This window comes from Rousettus aegyptiacus, unplaced genomic scaffold, assembly GCF_014176215.1.
Source record: "Rousettus aegyptiacus isolate mRouAeg1 unplaced genomic scaffold, mRouAeg1.p scaffold_m13_p_16, whole genome shotgun sequence".
Classification (NCBI taxonomy): domain Eukaryota; kingdom Metazoa; phylum Chordata; class Mammalia; order Chiroptera; family Pteropodidae; genus Rousettus; species Rousettus aegyptiacus.
Window position 1 is genome coordinate 14,192,726 of NW_023416291.1, and position 23,795 is coordinate 14,216,520.

Here is a 23,795-nt window from a genome sequence, read left to right on the forward strand (position 1 = left end):
TGGCGCCCCTACTCGCCGTTTCAGAGACTGCGAAGTAGTGCTAACTGAAAGTAACATTTACAGTCTTTGACAAGCTCTTCTTTTTTTCCAGTTAGGTGTGGTATTTCTTAGTTAAATGTATTTGTGGACATGCGCTGAGGAGGGGTCTAAAGCTCATATAAATGATACTTTGCTCAAACGGGGGTTAAAAATAAAATCATAATGAACGTGAGGTCAGACGACTCCCCCAGCAAACGCAGATTATTGAAAAGCAAATTACCCTCACCAAAAATCGCCATACAAGCGTAGGATAGGGCTTAGGTGAGTAAAAAACTTTTAGCAAGAGAGACTACGAAGAGAGATGTGTGTGCAGAGTTAACTAACCTGCCTCCGGCCTTCTTCACTTCCAATTCATCCTCTACATCCTATTTCTAAAGTACCGACACTCTCGCTCTAACCCGATGAACGTCCCTCAGCAAGCCCTTATCACCGCGTACGACCTACGATAATGAGATCAAAAAAGTGCCACCTCCTTGCAGAGCATGTGGAGGTCCTTCACAGTCTGGCTTCTCCGGTCTCCTAGCGCGTCCCCTACACAGGCATGCTGAACAAACTTGTCATCCTTACCCACGGCAACCACTCGCCTTACATAGCCCTTTGTCTCAGGGGTCCTTTTCCTGTGCCTAGAAAATTCTAACTCCTCATCAAAACTCTTCGAGGCCTCACCTTTTCCACGTGGCCTCCTGCTGTCTGTCTCAGGCGGTATCGTGGGTCCCCTCCATTATGCCCCGCAGTACTACCAGCATAGGCCCATTTCAAGCCAAACATTTCTACTCTAATTTTCCCATCTTATTCCTCCACTCAACTAGCTGCTATTTGATTATAGAACTGTATCTTGCGTATCTTAGGATCTCCAGTGTTACTTGCTGGCTTGGAATATAATAGGCACTCAGTAAATGCTTATCCAAATGAAAGAAAGGATTTCACCTAAAGCGTCACAGTTCTTCTTGCTGGAGTAAACTGATAGCTCAGGAAGTGCTATTTTAAATGTAATTTTTAGCCTTTTAGAGTTGAGGACGACTCACTTTTCCACAGGGAAGGCTCGCTCTGAAACTTGGGATTCGTAGGTTCCACCTCTTCAGAATATTGTTCAGTAAAAACGCAGGAGGTATGTGAAGGCAGGTGAATATTTACTTATGTTAAAGTCAACAAGATTCGTCGAGGGTATTTGTGACCATAACACCCCTTCCAGAGGTGGAGGACATGGCCCAGCCTGGTTCACAGTGAAGCCGAGGCAGCCCAGCGGGCGGTTATAGAGAGAGCTTGGGGGACCAACGGGATCACGTAGCCCATTGACCCTCAGGTGGTCCATATACGGGTTTTGGGGGTGGGGGGATGAGCCCCTGAAATTGCACATCAAGTGTTTTGTGTATGTACTGGGGTGTGTTCTTCCTGGGGGGCGGCTGGGACCATAGCTTTTATTAAATTCTTAAAACTAAGCATCTGAGGCCAGTAAAAGGTTAAGGTGTAGCTTAGAATCAACCTCTCTCCTTTTACAAAGAAAACCGAGGCCTGAGCAGTTGGGTGACTTGTCCAAGGCCTCACAGCACCTCAGCGTCATGGCTGGATCTAGCACCCGGCCTCCAGGGACCTTCCCACTGCTTGTCCATGGTCACCATCCCATCGGGAAAGCCTGTGGCTTTGGGTAGTTTCCTCAGAAGGCTTCTTAAACTGATGGCACTATGCCATATGTCCTAAATTAAATATAATATCAAAGGATTCCGCTTTAAAACTGTGGGTAAGTAACATGCTTATTGCATTTGACCTGTTTCACACCAGATTATAACTGTGCTACAATTAAGTGCCATTTGATTCTTTCATTTTTTTCTCCCACATACTTTGGAGACACTTTTAAATTTCATTTAAATCGGTACTACAGGCCAGAATGCAAATTTTATAATAAAATTACTGAGCTGTGTTGGAGCTATTAAAATTGAAGTTTCATAGGTTCTTAGTTTCTAAGATGGTGATGATTTGCTTTATTTGTTCATGAGCCAAGTTATTGAACTCTTTTAAAGGGACTATGTATTTGTTACATTTTTTTCTTTGTAGGAAATGACAGAAGTTTCCTGGGAAATTCTTGTTTCCACTCCATTTTTACGCTTTTAGAAAGAGAGGCATCTGGGCTCTTGGGTTTGGAATAGTCAAAAAGAGGTTCTGTGTTCTGTTTCTCATGGAATGTGTCCCTCATTAGATACTACGGCCTTGATGCAATTGCTGACAAACGTGACAAGAACGGTCTGTCATCGAGGACCCATTTTCTTGGCTTTTAAAACAATATTGAAGGAGAACAGGAGGTTCTTTCTTGGTTGCACAACTGCCTACAGTGATTTTACTTAAAGCTTGGGGTTACTGCGGAGAAATTCTCACTCGGAGTGTGCTGCAAGAGGGGAGGGGAGGGAGGAAATGCCCCCAGTTGCAGAATCGTCCAAAGAGACATGTCTGTATCCTTCAGAGACCGCTAGCTTGGGGGCAGAGACCTGACGTCTAGGAATTCATAAAAACGACTGCATAGTAAAGAGGAAGAAAGGCTCGAAGGAAAACGATCGAAACATGTAAACATGGAGAAATAAAGCGGTGGCATTATGCGCATAGAAGGGGCACTGCGCATGCCCTGCAGAGCCCGTGAGGGGCAGAGGGACCCATCCCCGCCCCCCGATTGGGGCATGAAGGCCCCGGCCAGGCGCAAAGCGACACTCGGCAGGGCAGAAACAAGAGGAGGATTCAGAGCTGACAGCAGAGAGGGACAGGAAAAGACTGAGAGGAGACGCCAGCTCTGTGCCGTCTGCCCTCCGCTCCCGTCCCCCTCTCGGCACCCCCCGTGTCCCAGCCGGGCACGCCCACCTGCCAAGAAACCCCGGGTGCCCGCTTGCTGCCCTGGGGCCCCCAGGCTCCTCTTGGAAGCGTATTCCTCCCACTTCTAATCATTCATTCATGTGTGCAAACGTTTATTCAGCAAACATTTATTGAGAATGGCTTCTGGCAAGAGTCGAGATTTCATCTCGCCTTGGAGCAGGGCGGCCAGGACATTGCGCTGAGGAAGTAAATCCTGGGAGAGTTCGAAGGAGAACCTTAATCACCTGCAGGGCGTGGTTACAGTCTAACAGGATTGGGCTCCTTGGCCAAATGGACCCCTCTCCCCAGGTTCCTTCACACAGTAGTTAAGTCACTGTTTCATCCGAGCTGACCGCTGGGGTGAGTGGACAACAGGCAGATGGCCGGAGAAGCAGAGCCCTGGGAGCAAAGCCCTGATAGTGATTCAGGGCGAGATGCTGCTTGTGACTTCACACTTGCCTTGTTCTCTTCCCCAGTCTACAGGCTGGCCATGTGCACTACCATGCTGAATGTTGACCCCCAAACGCCAGTCTGGGTGGGGGGGGGGGGGGGGGAGGCTTCATTGAGAGCATAGGCAGTGGAAGACTGGGTGGCAACCCTGGGTTTCTGTCATAAACAATGATTCCTACAGCGCTCTTTTTTGTCTAACTTCCGCCTTTTACATATCTCAGACAGCCCTTTGTTTCGGCTTGAGATTTTCATTTACAAATACAATCGTTAAAATTTATTATAAAGGCAGCATACATATAATTACCTAACAATCAAAGAGTATAGAAGGACTTATCGTTGAAAAGCACCACTCCTGGAATCTGCTCTCCACTTTATTAATTTTACTGCCCGGAGGCCATCGTTGCTACGTTTGCTGTTATTTTTTTTTATTATTTATTTTTATTTTTTAGTTGCCACCTCCACAGCTCTAACTAACAAGCTTCTACTTCTATTTCTTGATTTATCTAGACCTCGTTTATTGATTTCCTCCTGTGTTGGGGGATGAAGCTGACTTATGTGGCTCCCACATCCCCTTCCCTCTTCCTCCCAGTGATTCTTGTTTCCAGTCACTTTGCCCTCGACTTCTCCTCTCCACCCTGTAACCTGAACCTCTATTTGTACAATGTCAAGGTTGAAGGCGTTTACACGGTGTTCCTTAAACAGTCCAGTCTTCTGTGATTTGCCCACAGGTTGATTCTAAATGTTCCAAACCGGCTAGCTCAGGAGGTAGAGCATGAGACTCTTAAATATTCCAAACCAATACACAGCGTTTACATGATTGTACCTATGTAAACAGTATTTATCTAGAGCCAAGAAATGAGCTCGGATCGCCCATCCCCCCCATGGTTCCAGTATCACAACTGTGCCCTCAGTGGCAGATGATTTCAAGTTCAAATGGATTCTCCTTTTGTGTGTTCTACCATGTAATCCAAATACTTTTAGTTTGCTTTTTATTTGGACCATAATTTTCTGATAATGAGATTTTTTTTTTTTTTTGCAGTTTCTGATTTCTTTTGCCTGCAGAGGATGAGTTTTTGATATGACTAGGCTAGAATCCTGTTCCTAAACTCTAATGGAGCATTGCTATGAAGAGATTTTTGAAGCTGTAATTAAAGTCCCCAATCAGCTGAGTCTAAGGAAGGCGGATTAGAGTGGGTAGGCTGAGGTCTCCCCCAGAGAACAAGAAGAAAACGCACCTTGTGGATGACAGCTTCAGCCTGTGCTCATGGATTCAGGCCTGCCACGCTCTCCGCGTCCCGATGACCTCGCCTGCAGATTTCAGACCTGCCCTAGAATCGTGTGAGCCAATTCCTTGTTGCCTGCCTGCCTATTGTCTATCTATCATCATTGATCAATCTTCTATCATCTCTAACTGATTCTGCTTTTCTCCTCGAACCCTTCTATTCCTTCGTCACATCTCCGGGAGCCCTCCCTCCTGGAGCTGTTTGCCTCCGCTCCATCATTAAGTCGCCCTCCAGGCCTTCACGGCCCCTTTCCTAGGCAGGACTCATCTTCTCTGCTCCCCCAGGCTGAGCTCACGTTTCTTAGGCTCTGTGTCATTCTCTCTGTTGGTTTGCTTCCTCATTTTGTTGGAGTGCAGCTGAAAGTTACTTCTTTAAAAAAAAATAAATAAAGGTCAGTTTTGAGAAAATGTTTTGCCATGTTGCTCTCCACGTTGATAGATAGTTTTGGTACAGAATGCAGGTTGAATATAATGTCCCTCAAGAATTTCGAAGGCACTGGCAGAGTCGTTCTCTGTTACATAGGATTGCTGGTGAGAACCCGATGCCGACCTGATTATCAGTTTTTTTTAAGATGACCTGTTGGTTCCTTCTGTAGAAAGCTTTCGGGTCCTTTCTTTTCCATGTCAGGAAGACCCATTTTGGACTTCTGCCCTCCAGAACTGTAAGATAATAAATACATTTGTGTTGTGTTAAGCTATTAAATTTGTGGTAAATTGTTACAGCAGCAATTGGAAACCAGTACAGATTTTTGTGTGTGTGAGATTTACTCATCTTTATTATCCAGCCCTTCGGCTGAATGCTTTATTTCAGCTATCACGTTTTAATTTCCAAGAACTATTGTTCCTCGATTGCTTCTTTTCCATATAACCCTATCCTTATTTTATGGATGTACTATCTTTCGGATAGTGTATTTGAGCGTATAGTTTATTTATTGATAACAAAAGCCCTCTTTGGAAGAAACACAAGATCTGTTTTCTAAGTCCATAGAAATATACTTAGAAATGGCCGAAGCGATTTGACAAATTAAAGGGAGAAACTCATGTGTGATCAATAAGCCAAAATAAATTTTAGAATTAGTCTAGCTCTGTGTATTGAAGTGCGTGATCTTTAATCCTTTGCTTACCAGTTTGTGCTTCGTCTTGTACTTGATTAGAAATGCTTATGTTTAGGAACAGTAATATCTCTAAGAGAATCAATCGCCTATATATTTTTAAAATGAAAAAAGTACACCTTTATCTTTTAATTTGGTTTAATTATAAAGTATACTTGACTGTGTTCGTATTTTTAATTCCTACTTTGAAATAAACCCTTCAGCCTTCAGGAGCTTTGTGTCAGTGACCCGCTCCGTCCTCAAATGTAAGGGAGTTTGTCATTTCACCAGAGGAGCCGTCCTTCTCACCATGGGCAGAGTGGGGACTCAGGTGTGGTCTAGCTAAACTCACAGCAAGCGTTGCTCTGCTATAATTTCTTTGGGTGATACAGAGGCAGTGAGAGGGGCTGTGACTGACAGGATGGGGAGGAGCTTTGCCGGGGCCATCGAAAAAGGCTAAAGGAGAAGTGTCTCCCTTTCGCCAACTCATTCCTTCCTTCCTGGGGAACAGGGATTCTGCCGGGAGACTGCGCTCCTCCATCCCTTTTGAGCTCCAAGGGCCTTTGAAAGAGGAACATAATTATGGTTTTGGAAATACTTAGGTAGCATCATCTGTGGAAAAGGGATGGTGTTCTCTACAGATTTCAATTCAAAAGCCAAATTCCTTTCCTGGAAGGAGTTTTATGCTTTCCTCGTTTTCTATATGAAACTTTGTGTTTCAGTTGCTAACTGCCATTTATAGTCCAGAGGACACAAAGGGACAGGAATCAATGCATAAATAAATACACAGAAAGGCTAACAGGTGTCTCTAGAAATTATAGCCATTTTTCAGGATTTGTCTAAGAACTATATGACAGAAAAATATATTAGCAATACACATCCCCTTGATCAGCTGTGGCTCTATCTAGAGTCCAAATGCAGCCAGGAGGGATTAGGACAGGCTGACCAACTCTTTCTTTAAAATTGCATTAAAGTGCAACGTGGTAGAGATGAAATGAAGGTAATGATGTGTTTCCTGAACCAATGAAGTCTATGCCAACAGTTTAGAGCTGCTTTTTAATATTATACATATTATAAATATAACATTTTTTAGCCATTAAAAGGATGAATATTTATTGGCATGGGAAGAAGCTGGTGGTAGACTGTTAACTTACAAATCAAATTCTAAAAAACCAATGTGTACTGAACAATTCTTTTATAGTGAATAAATGTGTGTATATTTATAATAAGAAAGCTGAATTAATATCTAGAAGTTGTACCAGTGATTACCCTTGGACAATAAGATCATGGGTATTTTATTTTACTCTTTTGGCTGATCTGTGTTTTTCAATTTTTCTTCAATAAGATTGTATTGCTTTTTTAATAAGAAAAAAAACAATAAATGTTACTTTACATATACTGTATAACAAAAGGTGTTAAGATAATTTGACAGCAACCGAGCCACTGATAACCTACAGTGATCACATAAAACATGGGCGCCAAGCAAAGAAATAACAATATAAATGATTCCTTTAGTTCCAACACCAATTCCAATGTGTGGGGTCTTTCCCCACCATCAAGCAATTCTGACACCTATTGGGTGTCCTGTAATTTAACTCAATTCTGACACTATCTACCTAGAGATTGAATCAGATCCCAAAGGTTAAGGGCTCAGTCCCTCAAGACTATCCTCCACCCTGACACACACGCTTCAGACACAGTCTCAAGTCCAGGTGGTTACCTGTGTTTCTGACAGACCAGCTATGGATTGTAGGCTCCAACAACGGCCTCCTGAGATTCAACTAATTTGCTAGAGCGGCTCACAGCTAGCTACTCAAGAGAAACATTTTACTTACTAGATTACTGGTTTATTATGAAAGGCCATCACTCAGGAACAGCCAGGTGGAAGAGACGCATAGGGTAAGGCATGGGGACGTACCAGTCTCCCCAGACCTCCACGTGTTCACCACCCAGAAGCTCCCTGAACTCTCTCCTTTGCGATTTTTATGAGGGCTCCATTACATAGGCAGGATTGAATCATTGGCCGTTGGTGGTTGATTCAACTCCCAGCCCCTCTCTCCTCGTTGGACATCCTGGGGGTGGGACTGAAAGTTCCAACCCTCCAGTCACACAGCTGGTTCCCCTAGCAACCAGTCCCCCGCCTTAGGTACTTTCCAAAAGTACCTAAATTGAATGTGTCGTTAATGGAGTTTATTATGCCTATCGAGGCACCTTTATTCCTCTTATGACTCAAGTAATTCCTAGAGTTTTAGGAGCTCTGTGCCGGAAATGGGGGAAGAAGACCAAATATATATTTCTTCTTATAAATCTTCTTATAAATCACAATGTCACAATCCCTTAAATTTTGCTACCTAGAACACACATCCCACAGAAGGCTCTGTGAAAAATAAAAGATCAATTTTAAGGCCTATCGCGATGTCAGCAACATTTTGAAAAGGGCTAACCTTTTTGTTGATTCAATATGCACCCTGGAAAGTTCTGCAGTGGACAAACCTGTGGCAACAGTTACTTCACCACAGACAAGCCTTTTTTCACAGAACACGTAACGTTTCATGACCCACTTTAGGAAAAACTGTCTTCCAGTAAAGTCTGAGAAGACATTCTTTGTTTTAATTCCCAGAGGCCTCTTATTTTGATTATTTTTGCCAAGAGAAGAAATTTCACAATCAAACACTTTGAGTTGAATATGCCTAATGAGTTGAAGTGCAAAATAAATAACAAAACTATCAAACAGCAGCAAGTTTGCTTCGACCACCTGACACCAGCAGAATTCTCATCAGTGAGAACAAAACCAAACGACAAATTTCTCTTCAGACTTTATCTCCACAGGTAAGAGGAGAGTGGATTCTCTCATAGCAAACCACAAGTAGCTCCATTGTTCACCTCCTGGCCTTAGTTCTTCAAGGCCTTTTCCAGTGGGATCCCACTTCCTCTATTCTGTAGAAATGATGCTTTGAAAGTCCCTAGGGAGAATTTCCAGAGCTGGCTTCCAGCACGCACAGACCATTGTTGGATGCTTGGCACACACAAGACCAATAATTCAGAGAACCTTTAAACACATTTTTATGAAATATAACTTTTTTTACTATGGTGAAATATACGTAATGCTTTATTTATCATTTTAAACATTTTTAAGTGTTTGATTAAGTGTTCATTCACATTGTTATGCAACCGTCATCCCTGTCCATTTCGAGCGCTTTGCAATCGCGCTAAACAGAAGCTCTGTGCCCGTCAAACACCAGCTCCCCACAGCCCCATGCCCTCCACCCTCGTCTCCCTGGTATTTTCTGTTCTACCTTTCTTTATGAATTTGATTATTCTAGGAAATTTGTATCAGTGGAATCATGCAATATTTGTCCTTTTGTGTCAGGCTTATTTCACTTAGCATATTTTTCAGGTCCATCTAAAACAAAATAGTTTTCATTAATGTTTCATGTCAGTGAAAGAGGTAATACTGTTTGTAATCTTTCACCAAGCTTTCAGCAATCCTCGAAAAGATACTTGAGGCACAGTTTAGAGCACACAGTCAGTTTCTTTTCTTACTTGATTTCTACTGAAACAGAAAGTCCTGATCATCATTATTGGCCATTGGGCCTGGCTAAGTTGTTCAGAAGCCTTGTCTGATAGTTCTGTATATGTGGTTCAAGAATATACCCAACTATGAGAGGCGAACACGCAGTGTAAACACAGATATGCCTTACTGTCAAAGTGTGCAGCTGGAACTTACTGGATTTCGTCAACCAATGTCACCATAAAATATATACGTGTGTGTGTGTGTGTGTGTGTGTGTGTGTGTGTGTCCAGAAAGCATGTTCTGGGGTCTCTCTCAGCGACGGATGGATGTCAGGCACCAGAATTTAAAAAAAATCACACTTATTACCCGGAATGTTCTCTGGTATGATTGTGGTAAATAGGGTCACTCCACTTTGATTTTATTTGCCTCCAGAAAAAGTGTTTCTCTGGTTTGGAACATATTTCTTTTATTTGTCTTATTTTGGGGTATATGACATAAAGTACACCCCATAATTTATTGGATTTCTCCAATGAATTAAAAAATCAAGCGTTAGAATCAAATGTGTTGATTCAGATATTTATACTATAGTCTGGTCTTAAGAAATCCTGAGAGCTGCAATATTTAAAATGATAAAATTTACACTCTACCATGATAAACTGAGGCTAAGAAAAAATAGAATATATCATTGAACTATGCTACTTGAAAAAACTACTTTTAAAGATTTGGCATTATTAGTGACATGAAGAAATGCTTTTACCTCATCCCTTATTTCACAAGCTTGTTTAAACACTTTCACCTCAATAAACAGTTTACTTCCATGTGGAACAAGAGGCTTGTGCTTACCACCAACGTCTTCACAAAGCACGCTTAAAAGATAAACACTCATTGACCACAGTTTGACCGTATTAACTACTTCCACCAACTCTGTGTTCTGGGGCTGAAATGATGGGCAAAGGGATAAGCATTTTATCCAAAGAAGTAAACACGTCATCACTGATGGCAGTACTGGTGTTATCAGTGTCTTTCCAGCCTACATCATGGCTCACAAAATAATTGCAAACTGCATGAAAAAGCTCCTGTAGCATGGGGGTGGAGCAATGAACTAACCAATAAGTCACCGAGCGCTTCCCTTTCATATATTTCTGCACATTTCTGCCAAGCGTTGATGGACACTCCGCACATCTGTGATTCTTTGCAAATGCAAGCCAAAAATCCGCTAGCATGCACTCATGAGGGACATTGCCCTTCCGTATGCCGTCAATATTATATGACATACAACAGTCCACTTCGATTATGAAATTCCTAGTAGCTAATGTTTCTTCCTCAGCATGGTAATGATTCATTAGCCTCATAGCTGGATTTATAAACTTTTTAGCAGTAGTGTGACTTCTGTTTGTGTGTGTGTGTGTGTGTGCCCGCGCATGTGCACAACTTTGAATACTGTTTCTTTGGTTTTGGTCTCTTCTCCACCTTCAAATGACAAAATTGATCAATTTCATATTAGGAAGTATTATTTTGTGCTTGTTCAGGAAAAACTCAATTGGTTTATCAGAAAGGTCACGGTACTTTGAAAGCAATGCAAAAGCTCCTGCGGCTTCCTGCCATGCTCTAACGACGTTTTGGAACAGACAATGCAATAGAATCTGGAGGCAAATTGATCGCTAGTCTGATAAAATCCAATTTTCACATGCGCATCAAGATTCACTCGTTCTAGCACACACGGCTTCACATTCGAAATCTGCACTGGACTCCTGTTCACAGTTTCCATTTACACTGTTGTTCTGTTATATTTACACGGCCATTTTCATCACTACATTTACACTTTACTTAACTACCTTTAAGCAACTCAATTTATTTCCGTGAATTGGCCATCATAGCACACAATAAAAAAAACATCAAACTAACAGATGTAAATAGCACCTAAATAAATAAATACATACATACATATATATATAAAATTCAAGGTAAAATTCACCATTGACTGAATGTTAGCAGAGATAAACAACTTTTAGGGACATCGAGATGATTAACTATGCAACTAGATTTATGTAAAATATAACCAATTAATCTTAAATTTAAATTTACAAAATGAACATGAACTAGTGTGTTTCTGTGCCTTTCCCTCTGTACACAGCCTGAGGGACACCAGTGATCGGGGCTCTGCTGTGGGCAACACTGTCTCCTGGGATGTGGTCTCAGGGTGCTGCTTGGGTGGGTTGGCTGCCCATCCAAATACCTCATCACTCAACAAGCCTGATACTCAGAGTCCCCAGGTCATTAGTCATTCCTCCTATGACTTCAAGGTAAATCTCACTCATAAAATTCAAGGTGAATTTGATTAAATATCGCGAAGTCTACAGCATAAAGGTAGGCTGTAGATATTGGTGTATGTAAAACAAATGTAGTCCAAGCCTTCCGGAGCTTATGATTCAGACCTTAAATAACTAAACAGAAATAAATTGCAAACTGCCAGTTGTGGTAAGTGCTGAAGGAAAAGAAAGATGAGAGAGAATAATAAAGTGGCGTGTGGAGGCGGAGAGGTCTAATTTAAATTAAAGAGGTCAAAGGCAAGTGCTGTGCAAGCCATTCACTTTGAGATCCTCAAAAGGGAATAATACATGGACATTGGCACATATGCTTTTTTCTGATAACATTTGTGTAGTGTAGGAAGACCTACAGATAGCATCCATTTGTTCCTTTATTCAATCATTACTATTATTACCATTATTAGTGTTTACTATGTTAAACGCACTGTTCCAGGAAGTACAGCTGTGAATGAGACACAAGATTTCTGTTCTCATGCAGCTTTTCTTCAGAGTTGAGATGCTCCTCCCAATATGATAAGAAAAAATATATATATAGCTAAACTCAGCAGGAAACTATTTAAAAAGCTTGAGAAGCATAATTTCATCAATAATGCAAGATCACCATGGGAATAAGAAACACATCATTGCCCAACAATACTTGACTGTAATCTGATTGAATGTAAATCATATGTAAAAAAAAAAAAAAAGCATATATCAATCACGACTGGTGATCAGCATTGTAGAAGATAAAAGCCTAAAGTGAAGCTGATGTATCAGGTATTAGAGACTGATGGCACTATCATTTTACATTCTTCTGATTGAAATTTGGCCCTAAATGGAAATTTGCCTGTAGAGAGAATTATTAACAAGTGTATGTTATATTTTTATAATCAATAAATTGATGTTCTGGTCACACACATTAGTCTCCAGAAGTGTGCTTAACATGAGTGTTTACCTGAGAGTATAAACCAAGGCTGCGAGGCCGAAGGCTGACTGTGGGTACAGCACCCGGCCCCAGGTAGCATACCCCATACCCTTGAAACTATGGCTTCAGGGGAATTTCTCTTTCCAATCAGCAATTTGCATGAATAATCATGAGTTTTGGAGAGGCACCTCATCAACCATCCCTGGGGAGGAAATAATGATTTAGGATGTAAGGTAGAAAAATAGTTATTTGCAGGTTTATAACAAACCCTTTTTTAAAAAAACTTGGCTTAGTCCCAAGAACTGTCAAAATAGACTAGAAAACGTAGAAGCAATTGAACCAACAATTTTGGATCCTTTTGAAGTGCAGTTGCCTTCTCGATAGGAAGATAGGCTGACACGGCCAATGGAGTTCTTTTAATTAAATAAACAGACATTTCTCATTTATTCTAACAAGCTGAAATAGTGCATGAGATCAAAAAAGCAACATTCAGCAATTCAGTCTTGTCTCCCTTTCTTATGAAATTGAAAAGCAAAATAAACACACTCGAATTTGATATAAATGGGACTAAGAATATTTATCACAGACGGTGAATATTAGCCATCTGAGCCCAAAGCTACTCTCTCCAAGTTCAGCAGAAACACATGAAGAATTTGATAAATATTGAATTATATGTTTCAAGGCAACTGCGCATACTTTCAATATTTGTTTTTTTTCTCTAAAATTTCTTTCCTTCGACCTCGACGTGAAACTTTGTCACGAAATATCATTTAAAAAATACATTGCATTGCTTTTCATCTGAGGATAGGAAAGAGCTTTTGCTTGCTTTTTTATATCATCATCTTTAGCAATTTCTCTCTCGAATGAGAGAGAGGAAAGCTTAAACAGTTCCAAAGAAATACGGTGAAAAACGGGATACCTCTCAAGCAGTGTGGTCATGTCAGATATATTACACACGTTACTGTCAAGTTACGGTGATGTGTTTAGAGACATCAGACTAGATTATGGTAATTATTTTGGAAATTTGATTTTTCATTGTAGGGAGCTCCGTGTAAACTAAAGAATATTTAAACACCTGAAAATATTGATCGTTGTTTTCCCTAAACTTTGATAACATTAGGATAACATGGTTGGGACAGGAGTGGACAGTGAAGAGGGTAGGGGCGAGTGGATTTAAAAATATTGATGGCCATTTCCTATCTCTGAGATTCTAGCTTCCTGATTGATTATAATCTGCCATCAAAGTTAACCACTGAGCTAAAAAACTAATCGTGGTAATGTAACCATCAAAATTCTAGAAATTAAAAATGCATTTAGTTTTTGGTTAAGTTGGAAGACAAAACAGAGGATGCTTAGGTTAATTTTGAGTTTCTAGATAAATAACAAATACCTTTTCAGTATTTGGGACATAAGATGTCTCAAATATTGCATGGGAAACCTGTGTTTTTATTTGCTAACTCTGGCAACACTGATTTAGGTTTGTTTCGTTCCTTTGTTGTTTAAAAATTCTATGGAACAAAATTGTTTACCTATTCTTGAAGCTCCTTAGAAACGGACTTCTCTGGTTAAAACAAAACAAAACAAACATAGGGCAAAGGCGTCAGGCGTCCTCCTGACCTGGGGTCCTACATCGTCTGCTCTCGACACATTCCGAGTTTTCCTCTGGTTCTGTCCTGCGTCGTGCCCAGGGTTTACAGTATATGTCAGCAGAACAGGGGCAGCGAGAAACAAGTCTACAGCGTCTTGTTGGGACCGAAGCGGAGTATGTCTCCGCCATCCTTTTTAAATGTTAAATTTTCCATTCATAAAAGTAAAAATGTGCTCTTGCAAGTTAAACTAAAACACCATGGCACTGGGAGATGGTGACTGCTGACATCGTGTGTTTCCTTTCCGCCTCTAAATAAATCATGATGGTTGTAGATCTAGGATTCACGCATCGCTGGGAGGTTTGATGGCTGAGGAGGAACACTCTCAGATCCGGGTCTTTCCTGGATTCTTCCAGGGCGCCTCGAAAGGGCCAGCAGCGACCTCCCGGCTTCGCATGTGCCTTTGCTGTTGCTCCCCCCGCCCCCCAATTAACCAGATCTCCCGTTTATTAAATCACATGACCTCCCTTCATTAATTTGTGATGCCAACTTTGCATCGTACACAAGTTTTTTGTTAGTATTGTGAACCGGGAATTTTTAAATTGTGATTTATAACTGGTTTTGCTACAAAATTGTGATTTATAACTGGTTCGTTATATAAAAAAAAGAGTTATTAATCTTTATCCGTTTATTTTATGTTGGCCTCCTTGGCGAACTGTCTATTGAAGAAACTTGTCATACATACAAACTGTCACCCCTTCTTTGGCTGGGCCTTGTTTAGGCTCTAAAATCTGGTCACAGCGAGTAGAAGTTTTATGACAGCAGGAGATGGAGGCCAATCCACAGATTCTCGTCTCCTTTCATCCCTCATCAAATACCACTAACGCGTTCAAATATTCCCCTCCTCGTTAGTTCTCTCATAAATATGCTAGTCTATTTTCGAGTTTCCTAGTCTCTGAAGATACTTTAGGCTTTTCATTTTTTAAGAAATAGTAATTATATTATCTGTCACTGAAAAATCCAGTATCTAAATTCAGTGTAGATTTGTTTCTGCTGGTTCTTGTTCTTGGTGACTTGTTTCCCTGCGGCATTTGGCTGCTTTTGACTGTGAACTGCTTGTTGTTGTTGTTGTTGTTGTTGTTGTTGTTGTTGTTGTTGTTTGTTGTTGTTGTTGTTGTTGAGGATTCCTCGAGGCCTAAAGGGAAGACATCTTTGCCTTTGCCTGGTGCACAGAAGCACTATCAGTTCAGAAATACCTTAAACACATTGCTTAAGTTTCTCGGGACTACCTCAGTGACATAAAGATGGTGTCCCGGCCCATTCGTATGGTTACAGCTTCTCAGGGATGGCGCCATTTCCCATTCCTGCTCTGCTTGGAGCCAAGGCACCTTTCCGTGGGACAGGCTCACTCCCGGCTCATCCTTATCCTGAGAGAATATCCCTTTAGTGTCTTGGCTTTACGGGGCCAAGGGTCTCCTTTTAGATCTTCTCCGTGGGTAAACCCTGGGCTTTGATTTCTATTGTCCATGCTCGACAGGGCCACTAAAGCCAAATTTGCTGGTTTAGCAAATGCTCTTAGGGCAAAGGCAATTTAATCGCTCTGCTGACATCTCTGGGGGCTCTTTTCTGTTTAGATTTTGGCCTGGAAATTCCTTAATATCTCAGTAGATTTTTGTTGCTTTTAAGAACTTGTTTTTATGTGCTATCTACATTTTAAGTTGTTCTTCCCTTCTGCTGGGAGGGTTTGTTTGAATAATGCAGCCCTTGTTGGAAATGGAGGTCTTCTTCTATAATTTAAAAAATTATATTCAACTTGTTTTTGTCCCCTTCCTCCTTCCTAATGTATTAGTGTGTGCGCATGTGTGTTTCTTAATTAAAAATTCCCAGGGTATTTTTGTATGATTTTTTTCTCCAAAGACACAACTCTAACTCTAATTGTTTTTATTTAATTTCTGATTTTATCTATTTCCTTCCTCATGATTTTTTAAAATTTTCTAACTTATGAAGTCTAGGCTTAGTTCGTTTACTTTCAGGCTTTTTTATTTAGTAATGAAAATATTTAAATAATGAATTCATTTTTGAGTTCATCTTTGGATGCATCCCAATAGTTTTATTTCACATCCTCCTTTTCTAAAGGGTCTATAATTATAGTTTTGATTTTCTTTTTGTTCTAAGACTTATTTGTTATAATTTCTATATTAAATTTCCAAATGATTGGTTTTTTTCTCTTGTTTGATCATTTAGCATTAATTTTAATTGCTATTTTCTTATTTTTAGAGAATGTGACCTGTTGAGTTTCAGATTTTTAAAGAAGTTACTACATTTTTGGAGGCCTAATATATTATCAATTTTAATGTATTTATAGATCCTTGTTGAAAAGAAGTAATCATACATAAGATGTAACATTTAAGATATACATAAACATAGATATTAATTTTTAAAATTCTAGTCTTATGAGTTTTTCCCATACTTGATTCTTTAGGTCATTAATTCAAATAACATAGGTATAAAATAAAAATCTTTCCTAGGAGTAACATATCTAAGCCTATTTTTTTTTTCTAAATTTGAAGATATTTTTATTTATATTACTTAGAATAATTTTTTTTAACTAAATAATGATACTTGAAAGAGCAAAGTCTGTGGTTTGTCCATAACAAGAATATTTTCTCTGTCAAATTTGAATTCCCAGTTATTCTTTCAACACTGAAGACATATCAACTGTGGTCTTTCTGTGCCTTGTCTCTCTAGTAAGCAACATGACGAGTACTTTTTCTTTATGCTTTGGACTGTCACTGTGTCAATGTTTCCTAGGAACTATATATTTGGAAAAAAATAGGCAAGAATATAATCTCTAAATAGTATTTTAACTTTTGCAAGTCTCTCTCTACTTTTAATCCTTATATCGATAAAATTGATTTTCATAGGAGTAAAATGGCTCCTCACAGAAAATTTGAAAACAGCATCTGCAGTAGGAAGCAGGGGGGAAAAGGTGCATCAAATCCCATCACTTCGAGGCAGCCAGTTTTGCTTGTTTTCTTCTATTTTTTTCTATTTTGCAAATTTGAGATCAATTTTATATTTTCCACCATTATATCACAGGTATTTTCAGTTATTAAAAACTACTCGTCAGAACCATGTTTAAATACCTTGATAACTCCATTATTTCCTTCATATTTTTTTTAATATGGAATATAATTTCTAACATTTTTGTATTATTAATAATTCTTCAATAAATTGAGTACTACAGTGCGCCTTGAACTTCCGGGTACATCAGGCGCACCTGGAGGGCTCCATGCTCAGAGTTTCTGATTCAGTTCATTTGGAGGGGAAAAGATTTGCATTTCTAACTTCAGGGAATGCTCATGGTCCAGGGCCCACATTTTGAGAATCACTGGAATCACTGTAATCAACAGAATGTGTAAGTATTTGCTTCTATTAATTTTGGGGGGAAAAGCTTCTTTCCATAGTAGGTTGTATCTTTGATATTGTAGACAAAAGAACAAGTAGTGCTTATTCTGGTTATAAAAGGAAGTAGTGATGGCTATCAAACATTTTCCTAAAATCTTTTAGTCATTGGCTTTTGCTAACCTAGTTGGACTTACTGTGGAATCTTACTGGAACACTTATCCATTTGACCCTGAAACTACATCACTATATAGCTGGTCTCTAACGTTTTTTTTGTAACTCACCTGCTCTCATTTGAGTCATTTCCTTTGGTGTTTTCCTTCCTGTGGGACGTCTCTCACATCTGTCCCACATACTTTTTTATGAATACGAAGGCTCATCTTTTATCTTTTTATTTTTAACTTTTATGAGTCAATTATTCTTCTCCCTTTTATAGTTGTGATCTTTTCATTCCTTATGTTTTAAAAAGACCCTCTTGGCTGTAATTTTTTATGGCTGCCTTTTAAAAAATATTCTTCTTTTTAACACTTTTAATTACATTCTGTTGACATTTCTATTTAGGCCCGAGCCTAATGTCAAATACAAGAAGCACATGGCTTCTCACCTCATTGGCACCATCGTGTGGTGATATTGTGTATTACATTGGAAAATCTGCTGCATATAGAAAGACAGGGTGCCATTATATCACATTTTATACTCTATAGAGATCACACTGAAATTAGAGAAGTCAAAATAAGTTAGAGGATGTAAAATAATGCTGTTACTCTAGTAAATGCACATCAAAATGGGAGTTAGTAAACACCAGTGATTAAATATGTGGACATTGGGGTTCAATTACATGAGCTCAAACCCTGACTCTCCCATTTATGATATGACCTTGGACACGTTAGCTAATCTCCTTGAGCCCAGTTTCCTCATAAATATGAGGATACCAGTAGCATCGACCTCACAGGAATGTTGAGTAGAACGATTAATATTATGATAATAGCAAAATGGTCATCAAATAGTTCCATAATATCAGATACAATTCGCTATTAATAAGCCATCATATTTGGTTTTTCCCTTATGTTCAAACTCAGAGTAGAAAGAGTATCAGAAAAGAAGACTTCCTTGGGATTTTAGAAAGTTATACCAAATTGGTAAATTATTTTCAGAATAATCAGAAGTAGCATGAAATTAAAAATTACAAAGGGTAGACATTGAAAACATTGAAAATGTTTTTTTTTTTTTTTTTTTAAAGCAAAAAGGAAAAAATCTTCTGGAAAGAAAGGTTCTCTAAACTCTACTTACAAAGTGAAATTTGAAACTTTTGGTTAAATTGACCATAATTGACAGTCAAAATAAATAATTATGGGGAAGAATAACTTAAAATCCTATCCAAGGGTTGAAAAACCTTAATATTAAAAATGATTTATAGTCCCAAATCCTTTTAAAGGTCTATAGAATACTTTTATAAATCCTTGAAAGAGCTACATATAAGACAAATCTGGATGTTAGCAATTTTTCTATCAGAAAATAAATTTAATTATTTTATTAGTAAATAGGATGGAAAGATATTTAAGATCAGTGAGAGTAAAGCGCATGTGGTATTCCCTCCCCCTCCCCCCACAAAACCACACAGCATCATGAAATAGAATGGGTAATCTTACCAGGACTAGAATCTTACATTGAGTTTCCAAACTGTAGTTTCCCCAGACGGTTAGCATCATTCAATGAATTTTTGTTATGCCATTATGCAAATGTAGTCTGTGCTCATTATCTCTCTACTTATTAAATTCATCAAAAACTGTCCAGGAACAGATTTTCTGTTTTGTCAACTACACCCACAATCTTGTTCCCAGATTTTTCATCAGTATTTTCAGACCGTGATGGGGAAAAAAAAACAAGAAATGCGAATGATTTCATGAATTTTAAATATGCTGTAACTGTTTCAGTGCAATATTGAAGTACATAACGGCCATCTGCAGTTGCTCCCAGCACACCCCAGTCTCCGGCAGTGCCAGGTTAGTGCAGTTGGTTAGCGCGTGGCTCTAACATGTCCATAATCAGTTCCTATGCGATGCAGCTGGCTGTGCAGAGCAGGAAAACGTCCTCGGTGTCAACCTGAACTTCTCAGGCCAGTGGTCCAAACAATCTATGCCTTTGACTACTGAGATTTGGAAATTTTCCAGAATTCTATTACTGATTTCTAATTTCACTGTGGTCAGAGAACATGTTGTGTTTGATTTGAATCCTTACAGACTTGATTTGTAGTCCCAAATACGGTCTTTCTTGGTACCTGTTCTGTGTGCATGAACATGGTATCTTTCTCCACTTATCTAGATCTTCTTTCATTTCAGCAAAGTTTTGCAGTTTCCAAGTACAGCTTTTGCTGTCTTTTATTAAATTTATTCCTAAGTATTTATAATACTATAAATGGTATATTTTAAAATTTCATTTTCTAATTGCTGCTTGCTAATACATAAAACATTTTTATATACTGACTGACCTTTTATCTTATGAGCTCACTAATTTCAACAATAAATTTTAGATTTAAGATTTTCTACAAGAATAATCAAGTAAAGACAATCTAGATTCATCTATTAAAGACAATTAATGCTTTTTAAAAAGACTTTCTACACAGACCCTTGTGAATAGTTTTACTTTTCCTTTCCGATCTTCACACCTATTTTAATTACTTGTATTGCACTATCTAGAACCTCTGACATAAAATTCAATAGAAGTGGTAAGAACAAACATTTTTACCTTCTTTGCAATCCTAGGATTGAATATTTCACCACTAAGTAGCTATTTGTCTTTTGTAGATGTCTGTTAAAAAATGTAGTTCTCTTTTATTTCTAATTTTGTGACTGTTTTTTTAATCATGAATTGGCAATGAGTCAAATGCTTTCTGAATTTATTAACATAATTTTTTCTCTGTTAACGTGTTAAGTTACATTGTTTATTAAACGCTAGGTAAACCTTGGAATCTGGGTAAAATCCCAACTGGCCATTGTATTTCATCCTTTTTCTATACTGCTGTTCGATTTGCCAGTATTTTGCATAGGATTTTTGCATCTATATTCATGAGTGACATTGGTCTGATTTCTTTTTTGTCTTTGTCAGACCTATAAGGGCTATGCCATCATTATAAATTAGTTATATACTATTCTCGCCTCTATTTTCTCAGAGTTTATGTAAGTTTACATAAGATTGACATTATGCTCTTTAAATGTTGATAGGATTCACCAGCGAGGTCATCTGGGCCTGGATTTTTCTTTGTAAAGTGGTTAATTATGAATTCAAACAGATGTACAACTCCTCAGATTTTCTATTTCTTCTTCAGTCAGTTTTAGTAAATTTTGTTTTTCAAGGAATTTGTTTATTTCTAAATTATCAAAATTTATTGACCTAAATTTGTAATATTCTCCTTTTACAGTTTTGGTGTTTGGCAGCATCCTGGTCTCTACCCACTAGATGCTGAAAGCAGCCTCCCCAGTTGTGACAACCACAAATGTCTCCAGGCATTGCCAAATGTTCCTTGGGGACAAAACACCTCTGGTTGAGAATAACTGTCTTATGTCGGTAGGATCTTTGATGATCTTTCATTCCAGATATCGGTGATTTGTCTCTATTTTTCAATTAGTTAAATTTTCTAGAATATACAAAAGGCTATGCCCCAGATGTAGCCTGTGGATTATTTTGCTGACTTTAACTTAGATCATTGATTAACTCTTCTTTCCTAATAAAGGAATGAAAAAGCTATAAATTCTCTAATATCTGTATCCCATCAATTTTGAAATATTGTGTCACTAATGGTATCAGCCAGTTAATGGCTACATACAGTATTATTTATCTATGGAGATAACATATGAGCATTATTGAGTGTTATCAAACACAACCGTTTACAAATGGACTTTTGGTTCTGTGAGAGAAAATGAAGAATAATATTAATATAATACACAGTAGTCACATAAATTAAATATATCTCCCAGCTGATTGATAAAATCATATAAATTCCTACAAGGAAGCAATATTCTTTGCTCTTCTAGCTAAGAAAGTCATCATCTGTAACCTCCAGAACATCTACCAGGACAGGAAAATGACAACTTTACGCACCTTGTATTGATTTGCTGCCACCTGCTGGGGGGCAGAAATGGGTTTCTGGTGTCCTTAAAGGGCAAGAACGGTGACCTTAGAGGTTGTAAAACTGCCTATCACATTAAACAAAAAATAACATAGGTATCTTTGGGCCTGAAAGAAATCAGTATTAAATGTGTTAATCGACTGTTTATGTTATCAGTAGGGCTTCCAGTCAACAGGGGGTTATTAGCAGTTAGGTTTTTGCAGAGTCAAAAACCATATTTGTATTTCCAACTGTGCGAGGTCAGGGGGTTGGCACCCCAACTCTGGGCATCGTTCAAGGGTCACTTAGAACCACAATGAACACAGGGCCATATTTTCTCTCTACATACACACTTTTTTCTTTTTCGGCTTGGCCTATCTGAAAGTTTGCAGGTATCATGGCCTTATCCCTAAATACTTAAGCATACACCTAAGAACCACGATATCATTAAATACCTGAGAAATTAAGTCACCAAAACATTTATGCTTCCCTGTTCAAATTTCCCCAATTATCCACAAAATGTCCTGTATAACTTTTTTAAAATCCATAGGCCTATCCAGTTCATACTTGTCTTTAACGCAGATCAGTCCTTCTGTGAAAAGTCCCCCCCGCCCCCCAAAAAAGTCACATTTTGCATATATCTGTTTCCTCACAGATTCAGGCTCAACGTTTTTGACAAGGATGCTACATAGGTGTGCTTCCGGTAACCTCACAGCAACAGGTGTGTGTTTTCCCCAATATTGATGCTAGAAATTTGTCCCATGAAGCATCTATTAACATTTTGCAAAAGACTTATGTTCCATGGGAACTTTAGGGAACACCTGTCCGTGAAAAAAAGGCAAAATGCACTGAAATGTTTAAGTTTGTAGAATAAAAAAGTAGATAAGGATTAAAAATCATTTTAAAATTAAGAATCTTCCTCATTTCCTTAGGTAATGCAAACTGAGCTTTCACAAAATTTAACATCTCCCCCCCCCCAAAAAAAAAAAATCTCCAAAACAAATCCAAAGCATGAACAACTCCCGGCTTAAAGAAATTCGCTTCTCCCAAGTTCTGTCCTTATTGTATTTACTGTGTTCAGGAGCTGGGGTTGAAACCAGGTCTGACTGCTCCCACGTTCTTGCCACTAGACTCTCCGGGTTAATTTGATTTTTTTTTTTTTTTTTGCAATTGACTATTCTTGGGTATACAATTACTCTGGGCTAAAAATGGTGGTGGTCTTTTAGTCCAAATAATAATAAAGACGCTAAAAAGGAAATTTTTATTGTTCTATATTCAATAAGGATCAACCCGTATTAAGTAGTTGAGGAAGGCCTAACCCCTTACCAATGTACGCAACTATGTAAATCATATGTGGGGGCTGGGGTCTTGGCTTCAGATACTAATTACAATATCACCCCCATTTATGACTTTCCCTACTCGCTATAACTCGATCCTTGCTATTGCCTACCAATGCTGTCATTACATTACCGCAAACATTTTGGAGATTTAAGTTTTTCCTAAAAATCCTAGAACTCAGGCAAAACTCAGGCAAAACTCAGGTTTTACTACTGATTACATAATCTAACAGGCTTAAAGAAAAAAACTAGTTACCATTCTGCCCCGCAATGAGGTAGCAAACAGTAGACATGTTCGTTTTCACCTCCATTTCAAGGGGAGAGGCTTTACCTCCGGGGATTTTCCGAAGGAAGTAGGCACCGGTCCATACTTTTGGTTCAAGAAATACTAATCTATACGAATGGGTAGCTTTTAAACGAAAAAACTGCGAAACCTCCAGCTACTAAAAACCATGCTATGATTTAAAAACTTGAGACATAGTTCAGCAGAGCATTAAGCATTTACTTCCACTGGTCAGAAATTGCTTTGCGGCGTCTGGGTCTTCTTAATTAATTTAACCACCTGGTCAAACGTCCCCACGTCTCGCCCTCTATCTCATACTTTAAGCTTCCTGGGATCGGAAGGAGGAGGTCTGTGTATGCGGGGGCCGCAGGCTGCGGGGCCCGGGGCTGGACGCTGGCTCCGTCTCCCGGGCACCGCAAAGCGCCAAGGCCGGGAGAGGATGAACGTCACCCTCGAGCTTGGCAGGCGAAAGATCCAATCTGGACCTGGAGGAATGCAAAGGCTACTCGAAAGGTCATAAACCGCCCGGCCCACTCCACTTCCCAGCTTTCCGGCGCCCAGCCGCAGGCCCCCAGGCCGCCACGACCACGCGCCTCCGGCCAGACGCCGGAGTCCCGCGGCCACGTCCGTTGGGACC